This window comes from Mustela erminea, chromosome 10 (assembly GCF_009829155.1).
Source record: "Mustela erminea isolate mMusErm1 chromosome 10, mMusErm1.Pri, whole genome shotgun sequence".
NCBI lineage: Eukaryota > Metazoa > Chordata > Mammalia > Carnivora > Mustelidae > Mustela > Mustela erminea.
In genome coordinates this window covers 15,787,889-15,799,911 of record NC_045623.1, presented here as the reverse complement: position 1 = coordinate 15,799,911, position 12,023 = coordinate 15,787,889, and positions in this window count along the sequence as shown.

Below are 12,023 nucleotides of genomic sequence, written 5' to 3'. Positions count from 1 at the left end.
ATGTCTGGCAAGGCTTCTTAAGGAAGTGAGCACTGAACGAAAGGACAGAGGGCTCCAGGCCCCCAGAAGGGTGTAACCTGGAACTAGGACCAGGTCAGGAAATCCCTCCCTCTGACATAGAGGCAGGCAAGAGCGAACCTACTAGAGCTGCTGCCATGGAAGGCTGGCTCCGACCTCCAAACCCTCTTGGAGTTTAGAATGTGTTCATAGAAGATCGATGTCACATCGCCTTGTTCCTGGACTCAGCTGTGCCACAGAAATCTGTGTGGGCCATGAGGTTTGGTGAGAGAAGGCTGTGGTGTCTACTGTTGATGATGCTATGGGGTGTGCTTAACATTTGGTTAAGAGCGTAGATCTCATGGTAAGTGTTCTTACCACAAACATAAAACAAAGCGAAAGAAAACATCAAGGGCCACAAAGAAGCTTTTGGAAGTGGTGGCTATGTCCACTACCTTAATTGTGATGGTTTCACGGGCATACACATATGTCCAAACTCACCAAATTGTATGCATTAAATCTGCAGGTTTTTTTCTATATCAATTATACCTCAGTAAAGATTTTTTAAAAAGAAAGAGAGAGAAGCTGCAAATTTGGGTGTGAAGGAAAGGAAGACGGGGGACATGAAACAGAGTCCAGATGATATAGGTACATAGGCATTTTCTCAACCCACAAAAAGTTAGGGAACCATGCACCGGAGGGCAGGACTCCCAGGTTTTCTTCCAGTACCAGGGTCTCCCCATTCCCTATATCTGGAGGTCCAGCCTCCCATGCACAGAAGGATGTGGATTCCGACCTCCTGCTCATGCATTGGATGGCAGAAAGGAAGTGCCTCTGGCTACAGGTAGAGGGGAACTGGCTGCCGCAAGCCTGGGACCTGGAGGCAGATGTGAAGAGCAGAGGCAGGTGCCAGGCCCGGGCACCAAGAGCTCTGACTTAGGCGGTGGGAGGAGAGGAGGAGAGTAGCAGAGCTGGGCAGACAGGTGGGGTGTTGAGCAAAAGGATATATCCTTGGAGAGGGGCTGAGGACCGAGAGGGTGAGGAGACACGTGCCCCCTACAGTCATTGTGGCACCAGAGCTGGAGATCAGAAGGCACCCAGATTTTCCTTTCTATCCTGTCCTTCCTCTTCCTCACCCTCCTCCTGGTCCTCTTAGAACCACAGCCCCTGCTGTCGGACCGGAACTGGGCTACGGGGTGGGAGTGAGAGCTGCTGTGTCTTCAGCCTGGGATTCTCTTCTTCCAGTGGCCACATGGGGGGCACCTTGTCACAGGGGTCTCGGCTTAAATGTCACACACTCTGGGAGGCCACTCTCAGTGCACCTGTCATAGAGGTCACCCTGACATCACTGTCCCAGCCCACACTCCATTCTCTTCATAGACCTAACCACCACCTGCTCTTCTCCCTGATTGGTTTCCGCATTTCTTCCCTCTCCCACGGCGCCCCCCCACCCCATAATGTTACTCCACCTGCTCAGGGACCTGGTCTGTGTGGCTCAGAGCTGTATCCCCAGAACCTAGACCAGTGCCTGGTCCAGAGTAAGTACTCAAAACTTTAATTTACTCATGAACAAATAATAATTGCTAACACTGGGGCGCCTGGGTGACTCAGTCAGTCAAGCATCTGACTCATGATTTCCGCTCAGGTCATGATCTCGGGGTCCTGAGATCAAGCCCCGTGTGCGGTTCCAGCATGGGGCCTACTTAGAATTCTCTCTCTCTCTCTCCCTCTGCCCCTTCCCCTTGTGTGCGCGTGTGCGCGCACACACACACACACACACACACACACACAGTCTCTCTCTCAAATAAATCTTAAAAATAATTGCTAACACTTATTGAATGCTTACTATATGACAAACACTTTCTTCATGCCTTAACTCGGGCTCAGCAAACTACAGGCTTCGGGGCAAAGTTGGCTCTCTGCCCACATTTATCAATAAATTTTCATTGCCCTGCTTGACCGATCATGCATGTACGGTCTAGGGCTGATTTTGAGATAAACTGGCAGAGTTGAATAGTTGTGACCCAAACTGTAGGGTCAGAAAAACAAAAATATTTACTAGCTGGCACTTTACAGAAAGGACTGCTGGCCCCCGTGTTAATTCATTCAAGCCTCACAGGTACCACCGAAGCCAGTGCCGTTCTTATTGCCATTTTACAAATAGGGCAACTGAGGCACAGAGCACTTGTCCCAGGTTATACAGTGAGGACAGAGGTTGGATTTGAAACCAGACAGTCTTGCTCTGAGGCCCATATTCTTAGGTAACTGCCAAGTGCCATTACCTTTCTAGGAAGAGATAAGAAGAGAAGGAAGATCAGGAGTGTCTGGGGCATCTTGGGGGTCAGCCTATAAGAAAGGAAAGGAAAATGGAAAGTAAGGAAAGCTAGGGCAGCTGGGAGGCCAGCAGACCCTTTAGGACCCTGGGCCGTTTCTTTTGAGGTCTGGCCTGCCTGAGACCCAGAGCTCTCAAATTCTGTTCCTTGGAGCAGGAGTCCCACCCCTAAACATAAAGACCCACCTGAAGGGTGAGTGTAGAATGTCCTCTATTTAGGACTTGAGGTTCTGACATTCTTCTTAAACTTTAAACCTGTGGCTCCTGCTACTGCTTGTCTCTAGGAGAACTGAAGATCCCATGGTCTCTGGTTTGGCACAGGTAAGGATGATCTTAGGTGGCACATACTACCTTCTTCTTCTTCTTCTTCTTCTGTTTTAAGTTCCACAAAAAAGGTTTTGGTTTCTAGGGGCTCCACCATGTGAACATGTTTGAGAGCTTCCCATTCTGATGTTGAAATTTGGATACCATTCAACCCAGAGGTTAAAGAAAACAAGAAGCAAAATCTTCTAGAATCAGAGGATGCTTTGCAGCTTTGGGAATCACAGTCTTACGCAGGAAGAGGCCTCCTAGCAGAGCTGGAAGCTTTTCCTTGCTGATAAATGCAGAAAGAAAGAAAGAGAGAGAGAAGGAAATGGAGAAAGAAAGAAGAGAAGGAAGGAAGGGAAGCAGAAAGGAAGGAAGGAAGGATGGTAGGTAGGAAGGAAAGAAAAAGGAAAGGAAGGAAAGAAAAGAAAGGAGGAAAAAAGAGAAGAAAAGAAAAACAAAGGAGGGGCAAACCAGAGAGGAGTGAGCCAAGCCTAGCTGAGCTGGTGGGCTCTGTGCAGGCAGGACCGCCTGATCTGCACACAGCATCTCTTGGAAGGGGCACTTTGCCAGGAACACTGGAAACTTCTGACCTTTGGAGTCTGCTTTAAATTTCACCTAGCTCTTTCACATTTGTTGGTGCGCTTGCTTCTGACAAATCCCTGAGGGAGGTATTACTTTTGCCCCTATCAGAGAGGCTACAGGATTTGCCAAAAGTCACACAGCAAATGGCATCAGATGACTGTCTTTCCTTTGGTTGGGCTCCTTGCTCATCAGACAACCTCCTGATGACTCAGGTGAGCCTGATAAAGGGACAGGTGCTCTAGGTGGGGACTTAGGGGGTTCTATTGATTTGTGGAGGTCTCTGCTGCCTTCCGAGGATCCTAGACCTGGCCCAGAACGGGTGTTCTCTAAATATTTGTGGAGAGTATAAAAATGACATGTTCCTTCTCTGGAGGAGTTGCCAGCCTGGTGGAAGAGGTAGGGCTGGTACACAGATAAGGCTAAAATAAGCTAGAACATGAAAAGGGCCCTCAGAGGGATACGCAATGCCACCGGAGGCTGGAAAGGAGGAAAGTAGGTGGGCTGGGGGAGCAGGAATTCTGGGAGAAGTGTTGAATGTTCTTGAAGGAGGGGTTCCTTTCCACAGGTGGGCATGGATGGGCGTAGGTGCACAGTGACAGTTCTGTGGTCCAGCCCCTGCCCACCTGACTATCAAACCCGGTGTTGCCCACAACCAGCCACGCCAAACCAGTGTCCCCTCCGCCCCTCTGTGCTCACCACTCCCTCTGGCTGGAACACCCCTCCCTTCCCCTCCCTTCTCTCCTCCCCGGTGGGGTGGGGGTGTGGGAGGTGTGGGGAATGGGGGGGGGAGTGTGCCCCTCCTCTCCCTATTAGCCATCCTGACCCCCTCCTCCTAGCGCTCCCATGGCAACCTGGGCTTCCTGCCTTTGGCCCTAACTCAGGGAAGGGGCGGGGCTCCGAGCCGGCTGCTTCCTTGCCTCACGCCCTCCAGCCCCGCAGGACTGTGAGCTCCTTGAGAATGGACTGTCTTTTATTTTAGAAATTCCGGCAACTAATCTTCAGCTGGGCCAGGGTAAACATTGAATAAAGATTCATCGATTAGGGGCGCCTCGCTGGCTCAGTCAAAGAAGTGTTGACTCTTGATCTCCGGGTCATGAGATTGAGCCCGACACTGGGTGTAGAGATTATCTAAATAAATAAGACTTAAAAAAAAAAAAGAGAGAGAGATTCATAGGGTGGGTGGGTATCCAATTTTTGTGGGGCTTGTGGGTGGATAATGAAAGCTAAGGCTGAAGCAGAAGACTGGGACCAACCCGAGGAAGGCTGGCCATCAGACCATCGGGAAAGGTGGGAGTCAGGGATGGGTGACCCACGGAGACACTGGAGCACTAGGTGACTGCAGTAGCTGAGGGTGTCCACTGACCGGATGGCTGGGACATGAAGGCTGGAGCAGAGAAAAGAGAGACCACCAGGGAGGAAGGCCTGAGGGCTGCTCCAGCATCTTGTCAGTAGGTGTCAGGGGCATTTGGTGAGCCTGCACAAGCCCCTCAGGTTCTTTTCACACCTGGGCTCACTGACAGAGTGAGTTCAAACCCTGCAGCTTGGCCTCTGGCCAGAGCCGTGACCTCACCCTAGCCCAGAGGGCCTGCAACAGACATGTGACCCAGCAGCCAGCCTGGGCCCAAGCCGCAGGAAGGGAAGGGAGAAGCTCAGCTAAGGAGCAGGGGAGGGGAGGAGGGCAGGGGCAGGGGCGGGGGGGGGGGGGGGGGGGGGGGGGGAGGGGGCGGCTGGGAGGGGGGTGGTCTTTTCCAGATGAGGAGTGACCTAGTTTCTTGAAGTCTGTTCTTTCGTTTGTCCATTAATTGATCCATTCAACACACTTCTATTGAGTGCCTAGATTAAGTGCTGTGGAGAGAGGAGTTCAAGGACAAGGATGGGGGGGGGTCCAGGTGGGGAGGGAAGGAGGAGGGTCCAAAGTTCACTGCCTCATTCAAAGAGGCAAACAATTATTGAGCATTACCAAGGAACCCCTGTGGCTGTGGTTCCCACCTCCCAGAGGTCCTGGTCTCTTTCTGCCCAGCCTGCTGCCCCAGCCCAACCCTCCCAAGCCCTCTTGTTGAAACCACCTGTCTGAAGGTGTCCGAAATGTCCCCTCCCTTCCCATTTGCTGTCCCCGGGAATGCTTTCTCTCTCCTCTGGGCCCCTTGGTGCTTTGGTTTCTGTCTCTACCTTTTGTGTGACTGCTTCTCATCCTTCCTCCAACTAAACTACGTGAGTCTTAAGGATGGAGACAGCTTTCTATCTCCTACAGCACCCGAGTACACTAGGTGCTCAGCAGAAGTTTGTTGAATGGATGCATTAATAAACGAAGGAATGGTCTTCAAGAACACAGGTCATTTCTCATCTGGAAAAGACCGCCCCACTCCCAAACTCCTGTCGCCCGTCCTGTTCCCCACACCCCCTACTCCTAGCTGAGCTCTTTCCTTCCCTTCCTGGGCCCCTCAGAACCAAGAACAGCATCCTAAGCTCAGAAAACATCCATCGAATGGAGATGGATCCCATCCTGGCACCCACACCAGCTTCCTTGGTGGCTCCTCTAGGTTAAGTCAAATGTCATATGTGCCCTACAGGCCTGTCTGCCTCTCTCCCTCTGCGTTCTTCCTCCTTTGCCCCAGTCATTCCAAAATAAGTACACTGTCCAAAGCCCACTGCTCTGTGGCTCACCTTTCTTGACCTTTGTACATGCTCTTCCCTGTGGAATGTCCTTTCCCCATTTCTGTACCTGGTACACTTCTGCTCTTGATGCAGCTCAAAGATCGCCTCCTCCTCCTGGAAGCCTTCCTGGCTCTCTTGCCACCCATACCTTCTCTTGATACTGTCGGACACTGCTGCTCTGTGAAGGAAGAGTGTGTTTACAAGCTCTTTGAGGGTATGGACAAGTCTTGTTTGATGATTTTAGCCTTAGTGCCAAGGGTCCAGGCAGCTGGTAGGTGCTCCCTAGAAGTTCAGTAAATGCATGAGTTAATTAATATCTGAAGAAATGCTAGTGATTTTAGAGACACCTGTCTAATTTTTCTCTTTGGTCCTTGCTCCCAGTGGCAGAAAGGGTGGGGGAAACTCCCTAAAGACACCACATCTGGGATGACGTGAGCCCACAATCCAGGATCCCCCTGAAAACTCAACTCTAAGAAGATCCCTTTTTCAAGTTGGCTTAAAAAAAAAAAAAATCAGGCGTAGAGTCCGCGGTCTTATTTTTAACATCCAAGGAAGAACTGGAATATGATTTTTATTGTTGTGTTCTAAAAATATTTTTTCTATGGTTTTTGCTTATTCACAATAAAATAGCTTTTGGCATGACAGCATTCTTGCGTAAGTGAAAATACAATTTCGTGAAATAGCATTTTGTGCGATTTCAGGGAAGCAACTATCTGACCTAAGGAGGGGGTGCAGGGAGCTGGGGGTGCTCCAGGCAAGATGGTCCCATCCCCCGTAGAGCAGCCCAGGGCCTGGCACCGGGAGGTTTGGAGTTTCCAGCATTTTGAGGGATGTCGGCACCAGAGTCTGGGATCAGTCATCCGCAATCAATCAGCAAATATTTATTGAGTGATTCCAGTGCTGGGAGCTGCAGCTGAGTGGAACGGAAGATGCTTGCGAGCCTGGGTTACTTTTCAAGGCAAGTTCCTCTGGCCATATCATCACTACTAATCCAGTGAAAAACTGTAACTGACATTCAGTGCAACCCTTGTCCCTGCGACCAGGGTCTGCTTTTTATCTTCTACTGACTTTTCACCAACTCTCTAAGGCAGGTAGCATTATTTCTACTTAACAGATGAGAGAAACTGAGGCTCCAACGAGGTTTTTCCAGCTGGAGAGTAGCAGATCTGCAATCTGAGTGTGGCTTCTTTGGTTTCAGACCCAAAGTCCTTAGTAATGATAGCCAACATCTGGCGGAGTCTTGCAAGAGTACAAAGTATTTTCCAGGAAATATCTAATTGGATCCTATCGCTATCATGTGAAGTCATAGTGATTATAATGCCCATTTAAGAGATGAGCAAACAGAGGTTCAGGGAATTCTAGCAACTTGCCCAAAAGTCCGTGTTGGTGAATTATATATGTAGAACTTGAGCTGGAGCCAAAGCCTGTGTTCCTTCTGCTACGCCGAAGGAGGACTGGATCGTGGAGTTTGGGACCCACCCAGCTTCTAGCAAAGCTCTAGAATTCTAGGAAGAGGATTTCATTCTAGAAAGGAAATTCTCACCTAAGAGCCCCAAAGAACCTTCATGCCACACCGTAGCCTTGCCTTGGACTCTGCTCCAGATGCCTGTCTGGGGGAAGAGAGAAAGTAGGGGACTCTTAGGCCGGAAGGGTGGGCCACTCCAGGAGCCCAGCTGGGGAGGAGGAATGTGAGGGAGGGGGAGGGAGCTGCGCCAGGCTCCCGAGGAGCAGGAGGCTTTCCAATGAATGGACCATTGGTGGTTGCGGTTACGTGGGCCAATTGTGGTTAGGAGAGGGAAGAGGCTCCCAAGGAACACTGCATTCCTGCTCCTGTCAGCAACTCAGAGAGCTCTGGACAGGGCGGGAGCACAGGCCCATCCATCCCTCTGGGCTCCAGGGTTAAGGGGGTGCCCTGCACCCTCCTGGCCTCCAGAGCAGGGCTGCAGCCACCGCAGGGCCCAGGGGAACCTTCACCCAGCAGGGGAGGGGCTTTCCTGAAGGGCAACCAGCCTTGGCCTGGAACATCCCTACCGCACCCTGACTTGTTCCCCCAGCCCAAGCACTGCTGAGAAAACATTAGCCCGGCCACTCTGGAGTCCTCTTTTAATTGAGAATAGGGTAAGAGACGACTGGTCAGAAGATGCAGTGCCCTCCTGACCGAAGGCTTCGCCCCCTTGCAGAGCACCTACCGTATTCCAGACAATATTCTAAGGATTAGACACATAATAACAACTTTATAGAAGCCCTTTGAAGAAGATGCCATTATTATCCCCATTTTATAGATGAGGAAACTGAGGCATACAAAGGTTATGTAACCTATGTGGGGTCATAGCGCTAGCAGGAGGCAGAGTCGAGTTTCAACCCAAGAGGGACAGCTATAGAACTGATCTCTTGCTCGTCCCCCTCCACGGCTGCACTGGTGAGGGCTCCTCTGACTCATCTTCCTCCCTGGAGAACAGTGCACAGCACCTGCCAACAGGAAGACTTGCCACCGGGCCCCTTGAGAGCCTACTGCTGGGCCAGGTCTGCTCCCCTGGCCTGGAGTTTAGGGCAGCCACAGAGATGAGTGCGTAGGCAGGAGTGGGAGTCACTCATGCCTCTCCTTCCCTCACACAGGGGAACCCTGGAAAGGCTTTCCCTCCCACACTCACGCCCCTCCTCCCGGGGTGGCCGGTGAGGCAGTGGGGAGGGTGTCGGGGAGCAGGACATCCAACAAAGCCTGGCCCTCCAGTGAAAAAGGCTCCTCTTGGATTTCCCAGTTGGCCTCAGGCAAACCAACACAGAGAGCCCAGGCAAGCAATCCCCTTAAATCACAGGGAGCAGAAGGAAGGGGTCGTTAGCCAGGGTATCTGGCACCTGGACTCTTCCAATCCTCAGGCTCTTCTCTCTTCAGGTTTCTGACTCCCTGTAGTGACTTCTAGAAGCCAAGACACTGGCCCTTGGGGCACTGGGACCTTTCTGGGTCATGACTGGCCCTGCCATGCGTCGGACTGTCCTTGGTGGCCTAGGAGCCCAGGGATGTCATTCAGCTGGCCTGGATGAGCTCAGGACCCAGCATGCAACACGAACTCAACAGTGACCGTGCTTATTGCATTAACAGATGAATACAGAGAGCGTAGGTTTTACTTCCTGTTTCTAGGTAATTCTTTGTCCCATTTGTTCTGAAGTCACACAGGACCAAAGATAGGAAGTGGGCCTGTGTGCTGCTTGGACACCAGCGGACACCTCATCCTCCTTGTGATTCTCTTTTTCCAATGAAGACTGGAACAAAATTTTCTTCTAGACATTTCCTCAGCTGAAGGGTTGTGACTCTAGGGGGAGTGGGGAGGGGCACTTGGGAAGCCCAAACTGGCTGTGGGTGGTTTGCTTAATTTCTAGATTACATTGATCAGCTCTGAAGAGTTCATGAGAGCAGCCTGAGAGGGCCCATTGCTGCCCACATCCAGGAGACGGTGCCCAGCCTACTGGTGGCAGGAAGCAGAGGGCAGAGCGGGGTCCCTGATCCAGACAGCCTCCCACCAGTGACTCTGGGTGGCATGCTATGACACCAGCACAGGTATTTCCTCAGCTTCACGGTCAAGGGGGATAGCAGGTTCTCCCCCCAGCCAGGTGAAGAGGGCTCTTAACATCTAGCTTGGTAGTTTTCCACATAGTGGGCTCTTGTTCATTTATCAAATACAAAGTCTTCACAACAGAGGCCTGGGAAGCCAGCTGGCTGAGAGTTACCATTCCCACTGAACTGATGAGAAATCCTGCCAAAGAACCTTCCACTATGACTGCTTTACCACATTTCGTGCCCCCCACCCAGCCTCTTAAAAGCGGAGAAGACATGTTTAGAAGGGCCGCCTAATGTGGGGAAGGACTGGAGATGGGATACCTAACTTGGTCAGCTCGGGGTCTTAACACCTTCTGGTCCTGAGGAGCACCTTGTCAGGAGCACGGGGAGCAGGAAAGCGGTATTCCCTCTCTAGCCCCCAGCATCCACGGCTGCTGCAATCCACACGCACACACCCCGCCACCAGCCACTTCCCAGAGAGCCGTGGGGCCACACTGATGGAGGAAAGAGAGAAGGAGAGAGCGGAGGAAGGATGGAAGGGAAAAAGAGAGAAAAGGAGAAGGAAGGAAGAAAGGAGGAAAGAGGAGGAGAGGAAGAGAGGGAGGGGGAGAAAGAAAGGGGCAGAAGAAAGAACGGGCAAGGAAGCCCATTGTGATGGAAGTCAGCTCTCTGGAAAGGATCTCAAGGGAATATTGCCTGTCGAGTAATTTCAAGGAAATGACATGTCAACGCCCAGCAAATGAGGCTTTCCTCCCACTTCCTGCCATCCACCTCCATTTCTCTTTTCAGCCTCTCTCCTCCCACCCTTGGTTCATCCCTCTGGTAAGCAGGGTCCCTCTCGTACTCCCTTCTGCCCTCCTCCGGGGTCAGCTGAGTGCTGCCCTCTTGATGCTGCTGCATTAGGAAAGCATCGAAACCAAAATCTTGGATTGTTCCAAATTCCTCCATGCCTCCCCAGTGACCCAGCTCCGGACAAGACTCCCCCGGAAGTCAGTGTGGAGAACGGCAGCAAATCTGACCGGGGAGAGTTCATGGGACCTGGGGCTGGTTCACTCTAGGCCTCACTCTTAAAGCCCTCACCCCAGAGTACACTGTGCAATCCTCTGCAGGCAGTGCCTTTACCTGTCTGGGCCTTCATTTGCTCACTCAAGGCAACTGGGGATGCAAATGTTTCTAATTGTGTGGTTCCAACACTCCCTGCTTGTGGCTAGGCACAGACAGGCCTCCCCTGGTGTGAACAGCTAAGGAGCTGTGTGCATGTGGAATTGTCCTTCTGGGTTAGGCCTGAGATTCAACAAGGCCTCGCCTGCCTGAGGTCTCCCAGGCAGATAGGCAGGGAGAGGGAGCAGGAGTATTGGTCCAGTGCAGGAAAGAGCACAGGAGATGCAGCCCAGGGGAGCCCATCAGGCACACCATAAATAAGCTCTTCCAGCCTCAATTTCCCCGTGTCCTGTGATAAAGCACATATGAAGTCAAGCAGAGTCACAGCCTCTCCTTTTAAGGAAGCAGACATGAGACAGCTGTGAGTCTGGCTGTGGTGTCCTGGTGATCCTGGGCCCTCCTGGTCCCTCTGCGGCTGGAGGCAGACAGAGCTTCCCAGCATCCCACAGCCCGAGATTCCAGAGTGTTCTTTCATAACGGAGCATTTGTTCCATGCCATCGCCTGCCCTAGAGACTTCTATGTGTCGCCCATTTGACCTCACAACCATTCCTTGGGGGAAAGGGCTTGCCATTGTCATTGCACAAATGGGGAAAGAAGGGCCCAGAAGAATTCAGGGCTTTGTCTAAAGTTACACCGCAAATGAGCGGCAGAGCTGGGACTGAAGTCTGGCTCTGGGACTCCCAAGTCCACTGCGCCACTGCTGTGTCATTGCTCACGGTCCCTGTGAGTGGACAGACAATAATAATAACAAGAATAACTACAACAGCAGGACTCACTCCCTTCAGGCCCCATGGGAAACACTTGCACGCGCCGTCCCGTTCAATCCTCACCACTTTGGCAAGAAAGGGAAATTAATGTCTAAGTGGCAAAGTCAGGGTTCAGGGAGAACAGGGATGCAGGCTTGGGCCCACGGAGAGGACCGCTGCCTTCCTAGGAGCCTGAGCCAGCGCTGGGTGGTAAAGGAGGGAGCAAGTAAAATTTAACTTCCTTTCAACAAGCCAAGTGGTCTGTCTCCTCACATTACTTCCTCTAACCCGTTATCAGTTGTAAGCACTACTGTGTTGTGTGGGGTTTTTTGTACAAGGGACACGTGACAAAGCACGCCTGGCGGAAGTAAATCCTTACCTCTTTCCTCTGGCTGGGCTGTCTCTTATCTTCCTTCCTCTAGGCTCTGAGGACCCACCACTGGCCAGCACTCCTTAGCTCTTAACCACTCTCAAGCCCCTGAAAGCAGGGACTTGTGGGCACGTCCATTATCATAGCCCCTGGGGGCCAGCACAGTGCATATCTGTTGAATGAATGAATTGTTCTCTACTGGCCTCATTTGACTCAGTCACCGGGTACCTAGGGTGTGTTAGGCACTTGTTCTTAGGTAAGTGAGCAAAGGACCAGCCTGAAGGAAGTCTCAGTGAGAGTGGGGGCCCAAAAAA